Below are 26,176 nucleotides of genomic sequence, written 5' to 3' on the forward strand. Positions count from 1 at the left end.
AGTTAGGTGAAAAATAAATAAATAAACAAACTACAAATGACATGTCGAGATTTAATTGGCAAAAGGAAATCTGACGCCTCCTTTTTTGCCCGTTGGGAACAAAACAGGCGCCGAACCATCATCACTTTTGAAGCCCCGTAGTAGGTGGTCTAAAGGTTAACAATTTTAAAAATGCTAACCTTTCTTCTGCAACATTTTTGTCATTGGTCATGTATGTTGACTTCCAACTTCTACTCGTGAAAGACAACGGGCGGTCCTCATCACTAAGTACTTTTTTATACGTCAATCCATGATCCTCAAGTTGTGCAACAAATTCAGGGTGTTTCTGTTTCATCTTATCGTACGTGATGACTCAAAACTATTGGAGTTTCGCCCCCTTTTCCTGGTTCATCACAAAAGAAAAATAACTTGGCCGGGTACTCTGGAACCTACAGTCACAACATTATATTCTTCTATTACTTTAATTAAAGAAAAATGGATATATAAGCATCTGAAAATGCTAATTTACATAAGCCATCTCATGATGAAAAGGAATTTGCATATCAGGAGGGCTTTCATTTGCGGTGTAAACCCGGCCAACGACTTTGGTTCTAGGGGCTCGGCGGCCAACATAGAGGGCTTCAGGGAACCCGAATGCTTCGACAACGTCGTTGAAATCGGAAGGAGAGGTGACAGGGAATCCTCTGAAGAGAATAACTCGTTTAAAAGTGACTCCAACCATGGCTTCTCAGTTCTAATAGCCTCTTCAAACACGCACAGTTTTACTTTATCAGGATTGGTGTTTGGAGATAACACAGTGGGGGAGAAAAGGCTGTCGTCGAGAGATTTTTGTGTAGTGACCCGAACTTTTCCATGTTTATATATATATTAAATGAAATTGTTATTTACATGATTAAGTGTTTCCAACATGTTAAGCAATCAAACTTGTTAAGACTTGATTAATTGAAATAGGTTTCATATAGACAATTGACCACCCAAGTTGACCGGTGATTCACGAACGTTAAAACTTGTAAAAACTATACGATGACATATATATGGTTATATATATAGTTAACATGATTTTATTATAAGTATATATCTCATTAGGTATTTTAACAATGAGTTATATACATAAAAATGAGACTATTAATTTAAGAAACTCGAAAACGATATATATAACGATTATCGTTATAACAACGTCTTACTAGGTACATATGAATCATATTAAGATATTGATACACTTGGTTAATTATGTTAAATGATAAGTAAATATATTATTAAGTGTATTAACAATGAAATACATATGTAAAAATAAGACTACTAACTTAATGATTTCGAAACGAGACATATATGTAACCATTATCGTTGTAACGACATTTAACTGTATATACATCATACTAAGATATATTATATATCATAATATCATGATAATATAACAATTTAACATCTCATTTGTTATAATAAACAATGGGTTAACAACATTCAACAAGATCGTTAACCTAAAGGTGTCAAAACAACATTTACATGTAACGACTAACGATGACTTAACGACTCAGTTAAAATGTATATACATGTAGTGTTTTAATATGTATTCATACACTTTTGAAAGACTTCAAGACACTTATCAAAATACTTCTACTTAACAAAAATGCTTACAATTACATCCTCGTTCAGTTTCATCAACAATTCTACTCGTATGCACCCGTATTCGTACTCGTACAATACACAGCTTTTAGATGTATGTACTATTGGTATATACACTCCAATGATCAGCTCTTAGCAGCCCATGTGAATCACCTAACACATGTGGGAACCATCATTTGGCAGCTAGCATGAAATATCTCATAAAATTACAAACATATGAGTAATCATTCATGACTTATTTACATGAAAACAAAATTACATATCCTTTATATCTAATCCATACACCAACGACCAAAAACACCTACAAACACTTTCATTCTTCAATTTTCTTCATCTAATTGATCTCTCTCAAGTTCTATCTTCAAGTTCTAAGTGTTCTTCATAAATTCCAAAAGTTCTAGTTTCATAAAATCAAGAATACTTCCAAGATTGCAAGTTTACTTCCAAGTTTTCTAAAACCATTCCAAGTAATCATCCAAGATCAAGAAACCTTTGTTACTTACAGTAGGTTATCTTTCTAATACAAGGTAATAATCATATTCAAACTTTAATTCAATTTCTATAACTATAACAATCTTATTTCGAGTGGAAATCTTACTTGAAATTGTTTTCGTGTCATGATTCTGCTTCAAGAACTTTCAAGCCATCCAAGGATCCTTTGAAGCTAGATCTATTTTTCTCATTTCCAATAGGTTTATCCAAGGATCTTGAGGTAGTAATGATGTTCATAACATCATTCGATTCATACATATAAAGCTATCTTATTCGAAGGTTTAAACTTGTAATCACTAGAACATAGTTTAGTTAATTCTAAACTTGTTCGCAAACAAAAGTTAATCCTTCTAACTTGACTTTTAAAATCAACTAAACACATGTTCTATATCTATATGATATGCTAACTTAATGATTTAAAACCTGGAAACACGATAAACACCATAAAACCGGATTTACGCCGTCGTAGTAACACCGCGGGCTGTTTTGGGGTAGTTAATTAAAAACTATGATAAACTTTGATTTAAAAGTTGTTATTCTGGGAAAATGATTTTTATTATGAACATGAAACTATATCCAAAAAATTATGGTTAAACTCAAAGTGGAAGTATGTTGTCTAAAATGGTCATCTAGACGTCATTCTTTCGACTGAAATGACTACCTTTACAAAAACGACTTCTAACTTATTTTTCCGACTATAAACCTATACTTTTTCTGTTTAGATTCATATAATAGAGTTCAATATGAAACCATAGCAATTTTGTAACGACCCTGGATTTTTCCAACCTTTATTTATTAATAATTATTATTATTAATACTTGTGATTAAACAAATGTATGTTATTACATTTACTTGTTTCCATGATTGCCCGAACTTGACTTTAATTGCCCGAAACGTCTTTGTGACACCCGGAACTTGCACGAATAATATTTTCAAGTATTATTTACATTCATAATTAATTTTATTAATTATTTTAATTAACTATGGTGACTAGTTAGTTATTTGGGCTTTAATTGGATTTATTTGTTAAATACTTGAACTTGGGCTTAACAGAGCTAATGGACTCATGAATAAGGCTTATAAGCCCACCCTACCTCACCTTAATGGACTTATTAGCCCATTTTATTTATGTAAGTATCACTTAGACTTAATTGGATTAACTAACTAGTAAGGAATCTAAATGCATGTTAAGTACCCATTCTTTATCCATAAAACACCCCTAATTACCAAATTTGAGTCAAGGAAGCATGCATAAACATGATGGGCACCACCTCCCCCATTGGTGGTGAGGGAATCACGGCCATATGGCCTAGGGGAGTGGGGTTTGGTTTTCAAAAATCTTGACCACCTTATTACTAGCATTACACTTTCATATTACACACACTCTTACTTGCTTTCATTCTTCTCTCTTTCTCTCTAACTTGGTAAGTTGCAAGACATCTTTTCCTTCTCTTTTTCTCCCTAAAACCGAACACACACACATGCATAATCATCATCATCACTTGTTTTATGTTGTTGACTAGTTACTTGTTCATTGTTGTTATTTTGTTACATGTTCTTAGTTAGTGTTTACTTACTTGTTGTAAGAACCAAACTTCCTAGTTTGTTCTTCATATTATCTTGTTATTCAAGAACATCCAAGGATCTAAACTCTCTAGTTTATGGTTCTACAACTAGTGTTTTAAAGAATTAAAGTTCATAAGTTCTAAAAATCATACATGCATCCATGTTAGTAAACTTAAAGTTTACTTTCTAAAGATCAAGACCTAGGCTTGAATCTTTAAAAGTATGGAACTCATGAACTTGGTACTTGTTTATTTAGTTTATCACTTTCATTCTTGCACTCTAATTACACTTTACTAGTTGATAATCAAAGTTTTGTAACTTATGGTTTCACTAAAGTAAGGATTCAAGTGTTAGTACTTATGATTTAACTTAATGACTTTACATAAACTTGCATGTGGGTTATGATGGTCAAGACTTGGTTAAAGATGATGTAAACACCTTCATGAGTTGTACACTTGAAGCTATATGCATCAAAGATGAGAACCATGATGAACATCAAGCACCAAGACCACCGGAACTCACTTAACTTACTGTTTCTGTCCAACTTTCTGATCAGCTGAATTCGTAACAGACCAGTAGGTCTGGGCTGATCTAACCTTGATTTTTGGATAGAACTTTTCGGGTAGATAACTTTTCATATAAGACTCGCCTTCATACGAGTTACGGTTTAGAGTCTATGGCCCTCCGATCGTCACTAGGTCTATTTACTTTTCTGTTTCCAGTTCCTGTTTTCTGTTTACTGTTTTCTGAGTCATACCCGAACACCTGGGCTACTGTAACTGTGATATTCAGTTAGCTCTGTTCGAGTAGATAATTTTTCGTTTGGGACTCGTCTTAATACGAGTTACGGTTTAGGATTTATGGCCCTCCGATCGTCACTAGGTCCTTTAACGTTGTGCAGAAAATTCTGACCTACTCGCACTTAAACCGTCGCCACGGTCAAACTAAGACGAGTTTGCTTCTGAGATTTTTACCACACTTAAGGGACTCATATACGGAGCCATGGCCACTGGTCTCACCTTATTTCACTAGGTATAGAGACCGTGGTGACCGACCGAAGTCAGCCTTCGTTTTAAAACTTCCTTTATGAACAAAACATACTTATACCTTTCGTTTGATGATGTTTGATGATGACCCTTATGACCTTATTTACATACTTATAAACCTTTTAAGACAAGCTACTGACTTAGTACTATTTGACTTAGGTTGAGGACTTTTGGACCGATTACTTGCACACTTTCCCGACTCTACATTACTACTATTTTTACCGCTACTTATCATTGTGAGTTATAGCTTTCCCTTTTTACTTTAACTTATTTTGGGAACTGAGAATACATGCGCATTTTATGTTTTACATAATAGGCACGAGTACTTAAACTTTATATATGTGTGGGCTATATAACGGCAGAAACATTCTCTTTAGCTCGGTAACGTTTAGTCATTGGTTTTTGAACCGTGAACGCGAATCTTAGATATGGATCCATAGGGTTTGACATCCCCACTCGGGCTAGTCGCGCTAGCATTTAACGAGTGTTTAATACTTCGAGGTTATACGCACTTGCCAAGTGCACTTTCAGGGGGTACATAAACGTTAAGTTAGTTACCGGGTGCCCGCGGTTAAGCATATACTTTTACATACTTTTGAAACGCTCGTTGTAGCACCGAAATCTCGTGGCCTACTTACATTACTGTTATACTTAAACTATAGCTCACCAACCTTTGTGTTGACCTTTTTAAGCGTGTATTTCTCAGGTGCTTGAAGTCGCTTCCGCTATCATACTAGTCGTGCTGTAGAACCCGCTGCTTAGAGTTGTTATCGCATGACTACTTATCTTGCATTCAAACTTATATACTTTTGGAACTATGTTATGTAACGACCTTTGTGGTCACGTACACTTATTTAATGCTTCTACTTAGTGAAGCTTACTTTTGGATTGTAAAACATTCGACGTTTGTTATGACGTCACTCTTATTAATGAATGCAAACTCTGTTTTGAAAACGCATATAGTACTTAACCTTGTAATGATCCTGTTGATGATGGTCCGTACATGATGATTTAGTACGGGGCGTCACATTTGGTATCAGAGCCTTGGTTGTAGGGAATTAGGATGCATTAGTGAGTCTAAGACCGACCCGAGTAGGATTCACTAATAGGACTAATCTACAACTTGCTAGTTTACTTGTTTCCGCTGTGTTTACTACATGTTGCTGCTTACCTTTACTGCTATATGCCGTATGTTACTACATGTTTTCACTACTGCATGCTATTATTTGCTTTCGATTGCATGCTACTTTCATACGATTTGCTGTTATTGCCATGCTAGTTACTGTTATACATGATTTAAACTATTGGCCAATCATTTGCGTGCTTTATGACTTACTGACATGGAAAAATTTATTTTTCCTTGTTCAGATGTCGGACGTTCCACCTGCTGGCATTTCGGGCAGTACAGGCTCAGACCCCGTTGTCCCACCTACTGCTACACCTGCTGCTGCTGCTGCTGCTGCCGATATTCCGGCCCCGACACCCACTGGCGATCCCGGCGCTTCCACTTCCGGAGCTAGCTCTAGTGCACCTGCCCCAGCGTCTTCTTCCAGACCCCCGAGGCAACTGGCTCGCATTGGTGGTATGGAGATCCCCGCGGAGTTCGGGGAAGGTCCTTTTCGTAATCACTGGCGCACTCCCTGCCGACGCACTCCCGACGGATACCTAGCCGTGATTACGCCAGGCCGACACCGACAGATGTTGGCCGCCTTCGGATATCCAGTTGAGCCACCCGTGTCACCACCACATGATTCAGACGACGGGTCTTCCACCGATGCTCCTTCAGACGACACCTCATCTGATGACTCCAGTGATGAGGAGGATCCCACTGACAGACCGATTCAGGCACCCTCTACCCCGCCGAAGAAGCGGTATCGCTTCGCTGGCATTATTTCGGGTCGTACTATCACTGACGCTTTTGGTCGGCGTCAGAGGATTACTGCTCGTAAACGGCTGGTGCCGTACCCTGCTGACCCACTGATATTACCATCTCCACCCAGAGCCGGACCATCTACTTCAGCACCACCAGCACCACCTGCACCGTCAGCACCACCTGCCCCACCATCTTCCTCTAATGAGGGACTGAGGCGGGAGATTGAGATTCTTCAGGCCCAAGTTACTGAGCTTGAGGAGCAGTTGGCTCAGGTTTTGGACATCTTGCACCCACCATCACCGTAGGACTTTGTATTAGATTCTGTATTGTAATCTCTTTTGGAATTTCATATTTCACTTATGTATCGTACGAACTTATTGTAATGTATGGAACTTATTATCTTTAATGAATGGAAATTTGTGTTTTTTACTTTTTGCACAAGTGTTCTATTTACATTATCATGGTTTTGTGGTACTTATATCTGCTTGCGTTACTTAATCAACATGTGTTGTGCTGTTTTCATGTTGATTGTTATACACTATATTATTATTATTTGCATACTGGATTTTGACTTGAGTCAAAATGTTTGTTTAGAACATCATGGCCAACGGGAGATCAACCCCTACCGCAGCACAAATTGAGGAAATGATTAACGAGCGTGTTGCTGCTGCTCTAGCTGAAAGGCAACCCCAAGCTCCACCACCACCACCACCACCACCACCGGTTGTTCCACCCGTCCAAATTGGGTGTACATATAAGGAATTCCAAAGCTGTAAGCCGCACTACTTCAGTGGCACTGAGGGACCAGTCGGTCTCACAAGATGGTTCGAAAAGTTAGAATCGGTATTCAGGGTTAGCAATTGCTCTGAGGCTAACAAAACGAAATTTGCATCTTGCACGCTTTCCGATGGCGCGCTTACATGGTGGAATACCATGGCCCAAGCGCAAGGAATTGATGAAGCGTATGCTACGCCTTGGGAAGAATTTAAATCTGCTATGATCGAGGAATACTGTCCGAGGACCGAAATCCAAAAGATGGAAATTGAATTTATGCAATTGAAGACCGTAGGGAACGACCTTAACAGTTACAATCGTAGGTTTTTGGAGTTGGCTCTTATGTGCCCGACCATGGTCACCCCCGAATTTAAGCGCTTGGAAAAATACTTCTCGGGACTTCCTAAGTCCATCAAGGGCAATGTTACCTCATCCAAGCCACCAAGTGTTCCCGAAGCAATGCGCATGGCGCATACTCTCTTGAATCAAATCATCCTTGACGAGCCGGAGAAGGCTAAGTTTGAAACTGGTAGTGGCGAGAAGAGGAAATGGGACAACAACCACAACAACAACAACCGAGGTAGAAACTATGATCAAAACCCGGCGAAGCGACATGAAGGTTTCAGGCAAAACAACAACACCAACCCCGGCACAAGCTCTAACCCGAACTACAAGGGAACCCTACCACAATGCAAGAGGTGCTACAAGCACCACACCGGGTATTGTAATGTTGTTTGCGAGAAGTGCCAACGGACCGGGCATGTTGGCAAGGATTGCAAGATTACTACATTGAATGTGAAGCCAAACCACAACCACAATGGGCCTAAGAAGTGTTATGAATGCGGGAAGACAGGCCATTTCAGAAACGAGTGCCCAAACAAGCGTAAAGATGGCGGACCACCACGTGCTAGAGCCTTCAATGTTAATGCAAGGGACGCACGTGACAACCCCGACTTGGTGACAGGTATATTCGAAATCAACAATCTTTTAGCTTCTGTCCTATTTGATACTGGTGCCGATAGGAGCTATGTGTGTAGACATTTTTGTGATAAGTTAGATTGGTCGTTAGTTCCTTTAAAGGAAAGTATGCTTGTCGAGGTAGCCAACGGAAAACTTGAAAAAGTTGACCAAATTGGCCGAGGGGCTATTATCAACATAGCCGGTGTAGACTTTGAGATAGACTTGATACCCATTAAGTTGGGAAGTTTTGATGTTATTGTTGGCATGGATTGGTTGACTAAGATAAGAGCCGAGATTATTTGTGGAGACAAAGCTCTTCGTATACCGCAAGGAGATGGCGAGCCATTGATCATTTATGGAGAGAGATGTAGCTCTCAATTGAACCTCATCAGTTGTATTAAAGCACAGAAAATAATGAAGAAAGGACGTCTTGCTGTCCTAGCTCATGTGAAAACCGTAGAAACCGAGGAGAAGAAAGTGGAAGATGTGCGTATTGTGAACGAATTTCCCGATGTCTTTCCCGAAGAATTACCGGGATTGCCGCCACCGAGGGCAGTAGAATTTCAAATCGACTTAGTGCCAGGAGCTGCACCTGTAGCTCGCGCACCCTATAGACTTGCACCTTCCGAGATGCAAGAATTGCAAAGCTAGCTACAAGAGTTACTTGATCGAGGGTTTATTCAACCGAGTTCTTCGCCGTGGGGCGCGCCTGTGTTGTTTGTAAAGAAGAAGGATGGATCCTTCCGAATGTGTATTGACTACCGTGAGCTCAACAAATTAACAATCAAGAATCGATATCCTCTCCCACGAATTGACGATCTTTTTGACCAACTGCAAGGATCGTGTGTTTACTCAAAGATCGATTTACTATCCGGCTATCACCAGTTGAGGGTGAAGGAAAGTGACGTGATGAAAACTGCATTTAGAACCCGCTACGGACATTATGAGTTTCTTGTAATGCCATTCGGTCTGACCAATGCACCTGCTGTATTTATGGACCTTATGAATCGTGTTTGCAAGCCGTACTTGGACAAATTTGTTATAGTCTTCATAGATGATATCCTCATCTACTCTAAGAGCGAAGAAGAACACGAGCATCATCTCCGATTAGTACTTGAACTTTTGAGACGTGAGCAACTTTACGCAAAGTTTTCCAAGTGTGAATTCTGGTTGAAGGAAGTTCAGTTTTTGGGTCATGTTGTGAGTGACCAGGGCATCAAAGTTGATCCCGCCAAGATCGAAGCTATCAGCAAGTGGGAGACCCCCACTACTCCGACTCACATCCGCCAATTTTTGGGTCTTGCCGGTTATTACCGAAGGTTTATCGAAGGTTTCTCTCCGATTTCACGTCCGCTAACCGCACTCACTCACAAAGGAAAGAAATTTGTTTGGGGAGACGAGCAAGAGAAAGTGTTTCAATTCTTGAAACGGAAGTTAACCACCACGCCTATCCTATCACTTCCTGAGGGTAATGACGATTTTGTTGTTTACTGCGACGCCTCGAAAACTGGTTATGGTTGTGTGCTTATGCAACGCACGAAGGTCATCGCCTATGCTTCTCGTCAACTTAAGATCCACGAACGAAACTATACTACACACGATCTTGAACTTGGAGCCGTTGTCTTCGCGCTCAAATTGTGGAGGCACTACCTTTATGAAACTAAATGCACTATCTTCACCGACCACAAGAGTCTCCAGCATATATTCGATCAGAAACATTTGAATATGAGACAACGAAGGTGGATTGAGACGCTAAATGATTACAAGTGTGAACTTCGCTATCATCCGGGTAAGGCCAACGTTGTTGCTGACGCCTTAAGCCGAAAGGAGAGATCGGCACCTCTTCGCGTTCGAGCATTGAACATCACGATTCATTCCAATCTCCAGAACCAAATCCGAGCAGCCCAAGAACAGGCTCTCATAGAGAAGCACTTACGATATGAATATTTGAACATTCTCGTCTCTAAATTCGAGGTTAGAGAATCCGGACTCCGATGTTATGCCGGAAGAATTTGGGTACCACGCTATGGAGACTTACGGAGCCTCATATTGGATGAAGCTCACAAGTCAAGATATTCGATTCATCCCGGAGCGGGCAAGATGTACCATGATATTAAAGAACAATATTGGTGGCCGAATCTCAAGAAAGACGTTGCAGCTTATGTTAGTAAGTGTTTGACTTGCTCAAAGGTTAAAGCCGAGCATCAAAAACCTTCTGGGTTACTTCAACAGCCGGAAATCCCACAATGGAAGTGGGAGATGATAACTATGGACTTTATCACCAAACTGCCAAAGACAGTGGGCGGATACGATATCATTTGGGTTATTGTTGACCGTCTTACCAAGACTGCACATTTCTTAGCAATGAAAGAAACCGATACAATGGAGAGACTTGCTCAACTTTATATTAAAGAGGTTGTATCACGACACGGTATACCCTTATCGATCATCTCCGATCGCGATCCTCGATTTGCTTCTAGATTTTGGCGTTCCTTGCAAGAAGCCATGGGAACTCGTCTCGACATGAGCACTGCATATCACCCTCAGACTGACGGGCAAAGTGAACGAACAATTCAAACCTTGGAGGACATGCTACGTGCATGTGTTATTGATTTTGGAAAGGCCTGGGAAAGGCATTTGCCACTCGCCGAATTCTCTTACAACAACAGTTACCACTCGAGCATCAAAGCTGCACCTTTTGAAGCATTGTATGGCCGCAAGTGCCGTTCTCCTCTTTGTTGGGCCGAGCTAGGTGAAGTGCAACTCACCGGGCCCGAGATAGTCCACGAAACATCAGAGAAGATTGCCCAAATTCAAAACAGACTCAAGGTAGCTCGTGATCGCCAAAAGAGTTATGCTGATAGTAAACGTAAAGACTTTGAATTCAACGTTGGTGACCGCGTTATGTTGAAGGTTGCACCTTGGAAGGGTGTGATTCGTTTTGGAAAGCGCGAAAAGTTAAACCCGCGGTACATTGGTCCTTTTGAAATTTTGGAGCGTGTTGGACCCGTTGCTTATCGTCTTGACCTTCCAACACAATTGAGCTCAGTTCATCCTACCTTCCACGTATCAAACTTGAAGAAGTGTCTTGCTCCACCTGAACTGATCATACCATTGGAGGAACTTACTATTGACGACAAACTTCACTTTGTGGAAGAGCCTGTTGAAATTATGGAACGTGAAGTCAAGGAGTTGAAACACAATAGGATTCCGATTGTCCGAGTTTGATGGAATGCCAAATGAGGACCTGAGTTTACTTGGGAACGAGAGGATCAAATGAGACAGAAGTATCCTCACCTTTTCCCACCTCCTCCATCACCTTCAGATTCAGCTTAAAATTTCGGGACGAAATTTTCTTTAACAGGTGAGTAATGTAACGACCCTGGATTTTTCCAACCTTTATTTATTAATAATTATTATTATTAATACTTGTGATTAAACAAATGTATGTTATTACATTTACTTGTTTCCATTATTGCCCGAACTTGACTTTAATTGCCCGAAACGTCTTTGTGACACCCGGAACTTGCACGAATAATATTTTCAAGTATTATTTACATTCATAATTAATTTTATTAATTATTTTAATTAACTATGGTGACTAGTTAGTTATTTGGGCTTTAATTGGATTTATTTGTTAAATACTTGAACTTGGGCTTAACAAAGCTAATGGACTCATGAATAAGGCTTATAAGCCCACCCTACCTCACCTTAATGGACTTATTAGCCCATTTTATTTATGTAAGTATCACTTAGACTTAATTGGATTAACTAACTAGTAAGGAATCTAAATGCATGTTAATTACCCATTCTTTATCCATAAAACACCCCTAATTACCAAATTTGAGTCAAGGAAGCATGCATAAACATGATGGGCACCACCTCCCCCATTGGTGGTGAGGGAATCACGGCCATATGGCCTAGGGGAGTGGGGTTTGGTTTTCAAAAATCTTGACCACCTTATTACTAGCATTACACTTTCATATTACACACACTCTTACTTGCTTTCATTCTTCTCTCTTTCTCTCTAACTTGGTAAGTTGCAAGACATCTTTTCCTTCTCTTTTTCTCCCTAAAACCGAACACACACACATGCATAATCATCATCATCACTTGTTTTATGTTGTTGACTAGTTACTTGTTCATTGTTGTTATTTTGTTACATGTTCTTAGTTAGTGTTTACTTACTTGTTGTAAGAACCAAACTTCCTAGTTTGTTCTTCATATTATCTTGTTATTCAAGAACATCCAAGGATCTAAACTCTCTAGTTTATGGTTCTACAACTAGTGTTTTAAAGAATTAAAGTTCATAAGTTCTAAAAATCATACATGCATCCATGTTAGTAAACTTAAAGTTTACTTTCTAAAGATCAAGACCTAGGCTTGAATCTTTAAAAGTATGGAACTCATGAACTTGGTACTTGTTTATTTAGTTTATCACTTTCATTCTTGCACTCTAATTACACTTTACTAGTTGATAATCAAAGTTTTGTAACTTATGGTTTCACTAAAGTAAGGATTCAAGTGTTAGTACTTATGATTTAACTTAATGACTTTACATAAACTTGCATGTGGGTTATGATGGTCAAGACTTGGTTAAAGATGATGTAAACACCTTCATGAGTTGTACACTTGAAGCTATATGCATCAAGGATGAGAACCATGATGAACATCAAGCACCAAGACCACCGGAACTCACTTAACTTACTGTTTCTGTCCAACTTTCTGATCAGCTGAATTCGTAACAGACCAGTAGGTCTGGGCTGATCTAACCTTGATTTTTGGATAGAACTTTTCGGGTAGATAACTTTTCATATAAGACTCGCCTTCATACGAGTTACGGTTTAGAGTCTATGGCCCTCCGATCGTCACTAGGTCTATTTACTTTTCTGTTTCCAGTTCCTGTTTTCTGTTTACTGTTTTCTGAGTCATACCCGAACACCTGGGCTACTGTAACTGTGATATTCAGTTAGCTCTGTTCGAGTAGATAATTTTTCGTTTGGGACTCGTCTTAATACGAGTTACGGTTTAGGATTTATGGCCCTCCGATCGTCACTAGGTCCTTTAACGTTGTGCAGAAAATTCTGACCTACTCGCACTTAAACCGTCGCCACGGTCAAACTAAGACGAGTTTGCTTTTGAGATTTTTACCACACTTAAGGGACTCATATACGGAGCCATGGCCACTGGTCTCACCTTATTTCAGTAGGTATAGAGACCGTGGTGACCGACCGAAGTCAGCCTTCGTTTTAAAACTTCCTTTATGAACAAAACATACTTATACCTTTCGTTTGATGATGTTTGATGATGACCCTTATGACCTTATTTACATACTTATAAACCTTTTAAGACAAGCTACTGACTTAGTACTATTTGACTTAGGTTGAGGACTTTTGGACCGATTACTTGCACACTTTCCCGACTCTACATTACTACTATTTTTACCGCTACTTATCATTGTGAGTTATAGCTTTCCCTTTTTACTTTAACTTATTTTGGGAACTGAGAATACATGCGCATTTTATGTTTTACATAATAGGCACGAGTACTTAAACTTTATATATGTGTGGGTTATATAACGGCAGAAACATTCCCTTTAGCTCGGTAACGTTTAGTCATTGGTTTTTGAACCGTGAACGCGAATCTTAGATATGGATCCATAGGGTTTGACATCCCCACTCGGGCTAGTCGCGCTAGCATTTAACGAGTGTTTAATACTTCGAGGTTATACGCACTTGCCAAGTGCACTTTCAGGGGGTACATAAACGTTAAGTTAGTTACCGGGTGCCCGCGGTTAAGCATATACTTTTACATACTTTTGAAACGCTCGTTGTAGCACCGAAATCTCGTGGCCTACTTACATTACTGTTATACTTAAACTATAGCTCACCAACCTTTGTGTTGACCTTTTTAAGCGTGTATTTCTCAGGTGCTTGAAGTCGCTTCCGCTATCATACTAGTCGTGCTGTAGAACCCGCTGCTTAGAGTTGTTATCGCATGACTACTTATCTTGCATTCAAACTTATATACTTTTGGAACTATGTTATGTAACGACCTTTGTGGTCACGTACACTTATTTAATGCTTCTACTTAGTGAAGCTTACTTTTGGATTGTAAAACATTCGACGTTTGTTATGACGTCACTCTTATTAATGAATGCAAACTCTGTTTTGAAAACGCATATAGTACTTAACCTTGTAATGATCCTGTTGATGATGGTCCGTACATGATGATTTAGTACGGGGCGTCACAAATTTGATTCACTCAAAACGGATTTAAAATGAAGAAGTTATGGGTAAAACAAGATTGGATAATTTTTCTCATTTTAGCTACGTGAAAATTGGTAACAAATCTATTCCAACCATAACTAAATCAACTTGTATTGTATACTATGTAATCTTGAGATACCATAGACACGTATACAATGTTTCGACCTATCATGTCGACACATCTATATATATTTTGGAACAACCATAGACACTCTATATGTGAATGTTGGAGTTAGCTATACAGGGTTGAGGTTGATTCCAAAATATATATAGTTTGAGTTGTGATCAATACTGAGATACGTATACACTGAGTCGTGGATTGATTCAAGATAATATTTATCGATTTATTTCTGTACATCTAACTGTGGACAACTAGTTGTAGGTTACTAACGAGGACAGCTGACTTAATAAACTTAAAACATCAAAATATATTAAAAGTGTTGTAAATATATTTTGAACATACTTTGATATATATGTATATATTGTTATAGGTTCGTGAATCAACCAGTGGCCAAGTCTTACTTCCCGACGAAGTAAAAATTTGTGAAAGTGAGTTATAGTCCCACTTTTAAAATCTAATATTTTTGGGATGAGAATACATGCAGGTTTTATAAATGATTTACAAAATAGACACAAGTACGTGAAACTACATTCTATGGTTGAATTATCGAAATCGAATATGCCCCTTTTTATTAACTCTGGTAATCTAAGAATTAGGGAACAGACACCCTAATTGACGCGAATCCTAAAGATAGATCTATTGGGCCTAACAAACCCCATCCAAAGTACCGGATGCTTTAGTACTTCGAAATTTATATCATATCCGAAGGGTGTCCCGGAATGATGGGGATATTCTTATATATGCATCTTGTTAATGTCGATTACCAGGTGTTCACCATATGAATGATTTTTATCTCTATGTATGGGATGTGTATTGAAATATGAAATCTTGTGGTCTATTGTTACGGTTTGATATATATAGGTTAAACCTATAACTCACCAACATTTTTGTTGACGTTTAAAGCATGTTTATTCTCAGGTGAATACTAAGAGCTTCCGCTGTTGCATACTAAAATAAGGACAAGATTTGGAGTCCATGTTTGTATGATATTGTGTAAAAACTGCATTCAAGAAACTGATTTCGATGTAACATATTTGTATTGTAAACCATTATGTAATGGTCGTGTGTAAACAGAATATTTTAGATTATCATTATTTGATAATCTACGTAAAGCTTTTTAAACCTTTATTTATGAAATAAAGGTTATGGTTTGTTTTAAAAATGAATGCAGTCTTTGAAAAACGTCTCAATAGAGGTCAAAACCTCGCAACGAAATCAATTAATATGGAACGTTTTTAATCAATAAGAACGGGACATTTCAGTTGGTATCCGAGCGTTGGTCTTAGAGAACCAGAAAATTTGCATTAGTGTGTCTTATCGAGTTTGTTAGGATGCATTAGTGAGTCTGGACTTCGACCGTGTTTTCTTTAAAAATGATTGCTTAACATTTTTGTTGGAAACTATATATTATTAACATGTATATATTAGGTGATATATTAATCTCTTAACATGTTTGATATTGTGTGATAGATGTCTACCTCTAGCACAAATCCCATTGACTCACCTAATAATAACGAAGAGTCGAATATATATTGGACTGATTCACAAGTTCCCGAAGAGGAACCGGAAGAAGAATCAGAACCGGAAGAAGAATCAAAACCGGAAGAGGAGGAACCGGAGGAGGAAATAGAACCGGTGGGGGAAATAATAAAACGGTTAAGTAAAAGAAAATCTTCAACCAACCGACCAAGGTTAATTATGGTCAATGGTGTTTCCGCCAAGGAAGCAAAATATTGGGAGGATTTCCAATTCTCCGATGAATCGGATTCCGACGAGAATTCCGATGATGTTATAGATATTACCCCAACTGAATTTAAAAAGTCAAAAGAAAATAATAAGGGAAAGGGCATAAAAATAGAGAAATCTAATTCCAACCCCGATGAACTTTATATGTATCGTCAACCCCCGAAATCCTTACGTTGTAACAATGACCCGGGAACCTCTAAACCACCAGGTTTTTCTAAACCGTTGTGGAAAACGACAGCTCGTATTAGGGGAACATCATATATCCCTAGAAACTTGGCAAAACGAACTAAAACCGAAGAAGAAGAAACGAGCGAGTCGGAATAAGATAGTTGTATTCGTGTGGTGTAATATATGTAATATAGTGTGCTTATGCTTTATGATATATGTAAAAATTGCTTGTATTAATAAGTATTTTTTTTTATGAATCTAACTCTTGTCTATTTTACAGTATAAAAACACAAAATGGATAGACAACCCAATATTTTAAGAGACCTACCCGGAGACATGATTGATGAAATCTTGTCTAGAGTCGGTCAGAATTCTTCGGCACAACTATTTACGGCGAAATCAGTTTGTAAGACATTCGAAGAACGTTCAAAGAATGCCTTGGTTTATAAGAGACTTTCATTTAAAAGATGGGGAATATCACATTGGGAAACCCATAAGTTACGATGTGTTTACTTTGGCGCATATATTCCGGGGAACCCAAGTGCTATTTTACGCAACGGGTTAAGAAATTATTTTGACTCAATGTATCCGAACATAGGACTTCATGATTTAGAAAAAGCGGCTAACATGCAACATAAAGAAGCATGTTATGCTTACGGGTTAGTAATGTTCGCTTCTCACCAAAGTGAGAAAAAGAACATCGGGCTACAACTATTAAATAAAACGTTCCCACAAGTGACGGAGTCGGTAATTGGGGTAAGAAATGAGGTTTTTAGATTGTTACGGGACTGTTGGACATTACGTAACCCTCGTCCCTTTGACGACGTTACAACACGCTGTCTTATCAACGGCCATAACGGTTATGTTCCACAAGACCAAGGATGGGAAGTAGTCCTAGTAAAACCAGAATGCATGACTTGTTTCTGGACGTATGAATTACGTGTCTTTATTGCCTTTGCTGAACGACTTGTGTACTAGCTAGAATTATCTTCACAACTATCTTGTATCAAAGTTATTGTGTGCTATATTTCATGCTTTATGTAAAATAAGCGGTATCGTAAGTTTGTAAAATATTGTATAAAAGTTTGAACGCGAAATATTATTATAATCAGTTTTTCATATAGAATTGTAGTAGTTGAATTGTATATTAGCTACTAAGTATGAACTTAACGGGTAGGTACTACCCGAATTTAAACTTATAAAACGCTAATATGAAGAAAAAGCTTTTATAAATGAGTTCATATTATGCTACGAAATACTATTAACTACTCTTAATATTCTGTATGATTAACTTGTTCCATTTGACTATTTTGAAGGAAATGGCACCGACTACTCGACACACCGTGAATATGAATGAAGAGGAATTCCGTACTTTTCTAGCTTCAAACATAGCCGCAGTACAGGCTGCGCTACATACCAACAATAACCTTGGATCTAGCAGTACAGGAAATCGTGTAGGATGCACCTACAAAGAATTCACTGCCTGCAAACCTTTGGAATTTGATGGAACCGAAGGACCGATCGGATTGAAACGGTGGACCGAGAAGGTCGAATCGGTGTTTGCCATAAGTAAGTATACTGAAGAGGACAAAGTGAAGTACGCTACGCATACCTTCACAGGTTCTGCGTTAACATGGTGGAATACCTATCTAGAGCAAGTGGGACAAGATGATGCGTACGCACTACCGTGGTCAGCATTCAAGCACTTGATGAACGAGAAGTACCGTCCCAGAACCGAGGTCAATAAGCTCAAGACAGAACTTAGAGGGTTACGAACCCAAGGATTTGATATTACCACGTACGAAAGACGATTCACAGAATTGTGCCTATTGTGTCCGGGAGCGTTCGAAGATGAGGAAGAGAAGATCGACGCGTTTGTGAAAGGATTACCGGAAAGAATCCAAGAAGATATAAGTTCACACGAGCCCGCCTCCATACAACAGGCATGTAGAATGGCTCACAAACTAGTGAACCAGATTGAAGAAAGAATTAAAGAACAGACTGCTGAAGAGGCCAATGTAAAGCAAGTCAAAAGAAAGTGGGAGGAAAACGGTGATAAGAATCACCAATACAACAACAACAGCAATTACAATAATAATCGCAACAATTATCCCAACAATCGCAACATCAATCGCAACTACAACAAATGGCCCAACAACAACAACAACAACAACAGCAACTATAACAATCATCCCAACAACAATAATAACCGCAACAACAACAACAATCAGAAGCAACTATGCCAAATTTGTGAAAAGTATCACTCGGGGTTCTGCACCAAATTTTGCAACAAGTGTAAAAGAAATGGTCATAGCGCGACGAAGTGTGAGGTCTACGGACCAGGGGTTAACAGAACGAAAGGAACAAATGGTGTCGGAACGAGTAATGGCGGAGCAAGTAGTGTCGGAGCAAGTTATGCCAATGTAGTTTGTTATAAATGTGGAAAACCGGGCCACATTATTAGAAATTGCCCGAACCAGGAGAACACGAATGGACAAGGCCGCGGAAGAGTTTTCAATATTAATGCGGCAGAGGCACAGGAAGACCCAGAGCTTGTTACGGGTACGTTTCTTATTGACAATAAATCTGCTTACGTTTTATTTGATTCGGGTGCAGATAGAAGCTATATGAGTAGAGATTTTTGTGCTAAATTAAGTTGTCCATTGACGCCGTTGGATAGTAAATTTTTACTCGAATTAGCAAATGGTAAATTAATTTCAGCGGATAATATATGTCGGAATCGAGAAATTAAACTGGTTAGCGAAACATTTAAGATTGATTTGATACCAGTAGAGTTAGGGAGTTTTGATGTAATAGTCGGTATGGACTGGTTGAAAGAAGTGAAAGCAGAGATCGTTTGTTACAAAAATGCAATTCGCATTATACGAGAAAAAGGAAAACCCTTAATGGTGTACGGAGAAAAGGGCAACACAAAGCTACATCTTATTAGTAATTTGAAGGCACAAAAACTAATAAGAAAAGGTTGCTATGTTGTTCTAGCACACGTCGAGAAAGTACAAACTGAAGAAAAGAGCATCAATGATGTTCCCGTCGCAAAAGAATTTCCCGATGTATTTCCGAAAGAATTACCGGGATTACCCCCACATCGATCCGTTGAATTTCAAATAGATCTTGTACCAGGAGCTGCACCAATAGCTCGTGCTCCTTACAGACTCGCACCCAGCGAGATGAAAGAACTGCAAAGCCAATTACAAGAACTTTTAGAGCGTGGTTTCATTCGACCAAGCACATCACCGTGGGGAGCTCCTGTTTTGTTTGTCAAGAAGAAAGATGGTACATTCAGGTTGTGTATCGACTACCGAGAGTTGAACAAACTTACCATCAAGAACCGCTACCCACTACCGAGAATCGACGACTTATTTGATCAACTACAAGGCTCGTCTGTTTATTCAAAGATTGACTTACGTTCCGGGTATCATCAAATGCGGGTGAAAGAAGATGATATTCCAAAGACTGCTTTCAGAACACGTTACGGTCATTACGAGTTTATGGTCATGCCGTTTGGTTTAACTAATGCACCAGCTGTGTTCATGGACCTTATGAACCGAGTGTGTGGACCATACCTTGACAAGTTTGTCATTGTTTTCATTGATGACATACTTATTTACTCAAAGAATGACCAAGAACACGGTGAACATTTGAGAAAGGTGTTAGAAGTATTGAGGAAGGAAGAATTGTACGCTAAGTTTTCAAAGTGTGCATTTTGGTTGGAAGAAGTTCAATTCCTCGGTCACATAGTGAACAAAAAAGGTATTAAGGTGGATCCGGCAAAGATAGAAACTGTTGAAAAGTGAGAAACCCCGAAAACTCCGAAACACATACGCCAGTTTTTAGGACTAGCTGGTTACTACAGAAGGTTCATCCAAGACTTTTCCAGAATAGCAAAACCCTTGACTGCATTAACGCATAAAGGGAAGAAATTTGAATGGAATGATGAACAAGAGAAAGCGTTTCAGTTATTGAAGAAAAAGCTAACTACGGCACCTATATTGTCATTTCCTGAAGGGAATGATGATTTTGTGATTTATTGTGACGCATCAAAGCAAGGTCTCGGTTGTGTATTAATGCAACGGATAAAGATGATTGCTTATGCGTCTAGACAATTGAAGATTCACGAGCAAAATTATACGACGCATGATTTAGAATTAGGCGCGGTTGTTTTTGCATTAAAGACTTGGAGGCACTACTTATATGGGGTCAAAAGTATTATATATACCGACCATAAAAGTCTTCAACACATATTTAATCAGAAACAACTGAATATGAGGCAGCGTAGGTGGATTGAATTGTTGAATGATTACGACTTTGAGATTCGTTACCACCCAGGGAAGGCAAATGTGGTAGCCGACGCCTTGAGCAGAAAGGACAGAGAACCCATTCGAGTAAAATCTATGAATATAATGATTCACACTAACCTTACTACTCAAATAAAGGAGGCGCAATAAGGAGTTTTAAAAGAGGGAAATTTAAAGGATGAAATACCCAAAGGATCGGAGAAGCATCTTAATATTCGGGAAGACGGAACCCGGTATAGGGCTGAAAGAATTTGGGTACCAAAATTTGGAGATATGAGAGAAATGGTACTTAGAGAAGCTCATAAAACCAGATACTCAATACATCCTGGAACGGGGAAGATGTACAAGGATCTTAAGAAACATTTTTGGTGGCCGGGTATGAAAGCCGATGTTGCTAAATACGTAGGAGAATGTTTGACGTGTTCTAAGGTCAAAGCTGAGCATCAGAAACCATCAGGTCTACTTCAACAACCCGAAATCCCGGAATGGAAATGGGAAAACATTACCATGGATTTCATCACTAAATTGCCAAGGACTGCAAGTGGTTTTGATACTATTTGGGTAATAGTTGATCGTCTCACCAAATCAGCACACTTCCTGCCAATAAGAGAAGATGACAAGATGGAGAAGTTAGCACGACTGTATTTGAAGAAAATCGTCTCCAGACATGGAATACCAATCTCTATTATCTCTGATAGGGATGGCAGATTTATTTCAAGATTCTGGCAGACATTACAGCAAGCATTAGGAACTCGTCTAGACATGAGTACTGCCTATCATCCACAAACTGATGGGCAGAGCGAAAGGACGATACAAATGCTTGAAGACATGCTACGAGCATGTGTTATTGATTTTGGAAACAGTTGGGATCGACATCTACCGTTAGCAGAAGTTTCCTACAACAACAGCTACCATTCAAGCATTGAGATGGCGCCGTTTGAAGCACTTTATGGTAGAAAGTGCAGGTCTCCGATTTGTTGGAGTGAAGTGGGGGATAGACAGATTACGGGTCCGGAGATAATACAAGAAACTACCGAGAAGATCATCCAAATTCAACAAAGATTGAAAACCGCCCAGAGTCGACAAGAGAGCTACGCGGGCAGTAAAAGAAAAGATATAGAGTTTGAAATTGGAGAAATGGTCATGCTTAAAGTTTCACCTTGGAAAGGCGTTGTTCGATTTGGTAAACGGGGGAAACTAAATCCAAGGTATATTGGACCATTCAAGATTATTGATCGTGTCGGACCAGTAGCTTACCGACTTGAGTTACCTCAACAACTCGCGGCTGTACATAACACTTTCCACGTCTCGAATTTGAATAAATGTTTTGCTAAAGAAGATCTCACTATTCCGTTAGATGAAATCCAAATCAACGAAAAACTTCAATTCATCGAAGAACCCATCGAAATAATGGATCGTGAGGTTAAAATACTTAAGCAAAACAAGATACCAATTGTTAAGGTTAGATGGAATGCTCGTAGAGGACCCGAGTTCACCTGGGAGCGTGAAGATCAGATGAAGAAGAAATACCCGCATTTATTTCCAGAAGATACGTCAACACCTCCAACTGCTTAAAATTTCGGGACGAAATTTATTTAACGGGTAGGTACTGTAGTGACCCGAACTTTTCCATGTTTATATATATATTAAATGAAATTGTTATTTACATGATTAAGTGTTTCCAACATGTTAAGCAATCAAACTTGTTAAGACTTGATTAATTGAAATAGGTTTCATATAGACAATTGACCACCCAAGTTGACCGGTGATTCACGAACGTTAAAACTTGTAAAAACTATACGATGACATATATATGGTTATATATATAGTTAACATGATTTTATTATAAGTATGTATCTCATTAGGTATTTTAACAATGAGTTATATACATAAAAATGAGACTATTAATTTAAGAAACTCGAAAACGATATATATAACGATTATCGTTATAACAACGTCTTACTAGGTACATATGAATCATATTAAGATATTGATACACTTGGTTAATTATGTTAAATGATAAGTAAATATATTATTAAGTGTATTAACAATGAAATACATATGTAAAAATAAGACTACTAACTTAATGATTTCGAAACGAGACATATATGTAACGATTATCGTTGTAACGACATTTAACTGTATATACATCATACTAAGATATATTATATATCATAATATCATGATAATATAACAATTTAACATCTCATTTGTTATAATAAACAATGGGTTAACAACATTCAACAAGATCGTTAACCTAAAGGTTTCAAAACAACATTTACATGTAACGACTAACGATGACTTAACGACTCAGTTAAAATGTATATACATGTAGTGTTTTAATATGTATTCATACACTTTTGAAAGACTTCAAGACACTTATCAAAATACTTCTACTTAACAAAAATGCTTACAATTACATCCTCGTTCAGTTTCATCAACAATTCTACTCGTATGCACCCGTATTCGTACTCGTACAATACACAGCTTTTAGATGTATGTACTATTGGTATATACACTCCAATGATCAGCTCTTAGCAGCCCATGTGAATCACCTAACACATGTGGGAACCATCATTTGGCAGCTAGCATGAAATATCTCATAAAATTACAAACATATGAGTAATCATTCATGACTTATTTACATGAAAACAAAATTACATATCCTTTATATCTAATCCATACACCAACGACCAAAAACACCAACTCGGTTGTTTGATGTGACGCAATCGTGGTCAATGGTGTTTCTGCCAAGGAAGCACAACTCGCCACTAACAAATCCAACTATTACTACGAACCAGAAAATTTTGGATGTCTATCAATTTAACCTACAAACACTTTCATTCTTCAATTTTCTTCATCTAATTGATCTCTCTCAAGTTCTATCTTCAAGTTCTAAGTGTTCTTCATAAATTCCAAAAGTTCTAGTTTCATAAAATCAAGAATACTTCCAAGATTGCAAGTTTACTTCCAAGTTTTCTAAATCCATTCCAAGTAATCATCCAAGATCAAGAAACCTTTGTTACTTACAGTAGGTTATCTTTCTAATACAAGGTAATAATCATATTCAAACTTTAATTCAATTTCTATAACTATAACAATCTTATTTCGAGTGGAAATCTTACTTGAAATTGTTTTCGTGTCATGATTCTGCTTCAAGAACTTTCAAGCCATCCAAGGATCCTTTGAAGCTAGATCTATTTTTCTCATTTCCAGTAGGTTTATCCAAGGATCTTGAGGTAGTAATGATGTTCATAACATCATTCGATTCATACATATAAAGCTATCTTATTCGAAGGTTTAAACTTGTAGTCACTAGAACATAGTTTAGTTAATTCTAAACTTGTTCGCAAATAAAAGTTAATCCTTCTAACTTGACTTTTAAAATCAACTAAACACATGTTCTATATCTATATGATATGCTAACTTAATGATTTAAAACCTGGAAACACGATAAACACCATAAAACCGGATTTACGCCGTCGTAGTAACACCGCGGGCTGTTTTGGGTTAGTTAATTAAAAACTATGATAAACTTTGATTTAAAAGTTGTTATTCTAGGAAAATGATTTTTATTATGAACATGAAACTATATCCAAAAAATTATGGTTAAACTCAAAGTGGAAGTATGTTTTCTAAAATGGTCATCTAGACGTCATTCTTTCGACTGAAATGACTACCTTTACAAAAACGACTTCTAACTTATTTTTCCGACTATAAACCTATACTTTTTCTGTTTAGATTCATAAAATAGAGTTCAATATGAAACCATAGCAATTTGATTCACTCAAAACGGATTTAAAATGAAGAAGTTATGGGTAAAACAAAATTGGATAATTTTTCTCATTTTAGCTACGTGAAAATTGGTAACAAATCTATTCTAACCATAACTAAATCAACTTGTATTGTATATTATGTAATCTTGAGATACCATAGACACGTATACAATGTTTCGACCTATCATGTCAACACATCTATATATATTTCGGAACAACCATAGACACTCTATATGTGAATGTTGGAGTTAGCTATACAGGGTTGAGGTTGATTCCAAAATATATATAGTTTGAGTTGTGATCAATACTGAGATACGTATACACTGGGTCGTGGATTGATTCAAGATAATATTTATCGATTTATTTCTGTACATCTAACTGTGGACAACTAGTTGTAGGTTACTAACGAGGACAGCTGACTTAATAAACTTAAAACATCAAAATATATTAAAAGTGTTGTAAATATATTTTGAACATACTTTGATATATATGTATATATTGTTATAGGTTCGTGAATCAACTAGTGGCCAAGTCTTACTTCCCGACGAAGTAAAAATCTGTGAAAGTGAGTTATAGTCCCACTTTTAAAATCTAATATTTTTGGGATGAGAATACATGCAGGTTTTATAAATGATTTACAAAATAGACACAAGTACGTGAAACTACATTCTATGGTTGAATTATCGAAATCGAATATGCCCCTTTTTATTAAGTCTGGTAATCTAAGAATTATGGAACAGACACCCTAATTGACGTGAATCCTAAAGATAGATCTATTGGGCCTAACAAACCCCATCCAAAGTACCGGATGCTTTAGTACTTTGAAATTTATATCATATCCGAAGGGTGTCCCGGAATGATGGGGATATTCTTATATATGCATCTTGTTAATGTCGATTACCAGGTGTTCACCATATGAATGATTTTTATCTCTATGTATGGGATGTGTATTGAAATATGAAATCTTGTGGTTTATTGTTACGATTTGATATATATAGGTTAAACCTATAACTCACCAACATTTTTGTTGACGTTTAAAGCATGTTTATTCTCAGGTGAATACTAAGAGCTTCCGCTGTTGCATACTAAAATAAGGACAAGATTTGGAGTCCATGTTTGTATGATATTGTGTAAAAACTGCATTCAAGAAACTGATTTCGATGTAACATATTTGTATTGTAAACCATTATGTAATGGTCGTGTGTAAACAGAATATTTTAGATTATCATTATTTGATAATCTACGTAAAGCTTTTTAAACATTTATTTATGAAATAAAGGTTATGGTTTGTTTTAAAAATGAATGCAGTCTCTGAAAAACGTCTCATATAGAGGTCAAAACCTCGCAACGAAATCAATTAATATGGAACGTTTTTAATCAATAAGAACGGGACATTTCATTTTGCTCCGGTAAGCCGACTTCCTGAAAGAATTTTCCTGTAGCCAT

At 37.7% G+C, this 26,176-nt stretch overlaps 1 pseudogene; it reads right to left on the reverse strand.

Moving 5' to 3' along the window:
• On the reverse strand, positions 1-26,176 carry LOC139889471 (clavaminate synthase-like protein At3g21360; annotated as a pseudogene).

This window comes from Rutidosis leptorrhynchoides, chromosome 2, assembly GCF_046630445.1.
Source record: "Rutidosis leptorrhynchoides isolate AG116_Rl617_1_P2 chromosome 2, CSIRO_AGI_Rlap_v1, whole genome shotgun sequence".
In the NCBI taxonomy this organism is placed as follows: domain Eukaryota; kingdom Viridiplantae; phylum Streptophyta; class Magnoliopsida; order Asterales; family Asteraceae; genus Rutidosis; species Rutidosis leptorrhynchoides.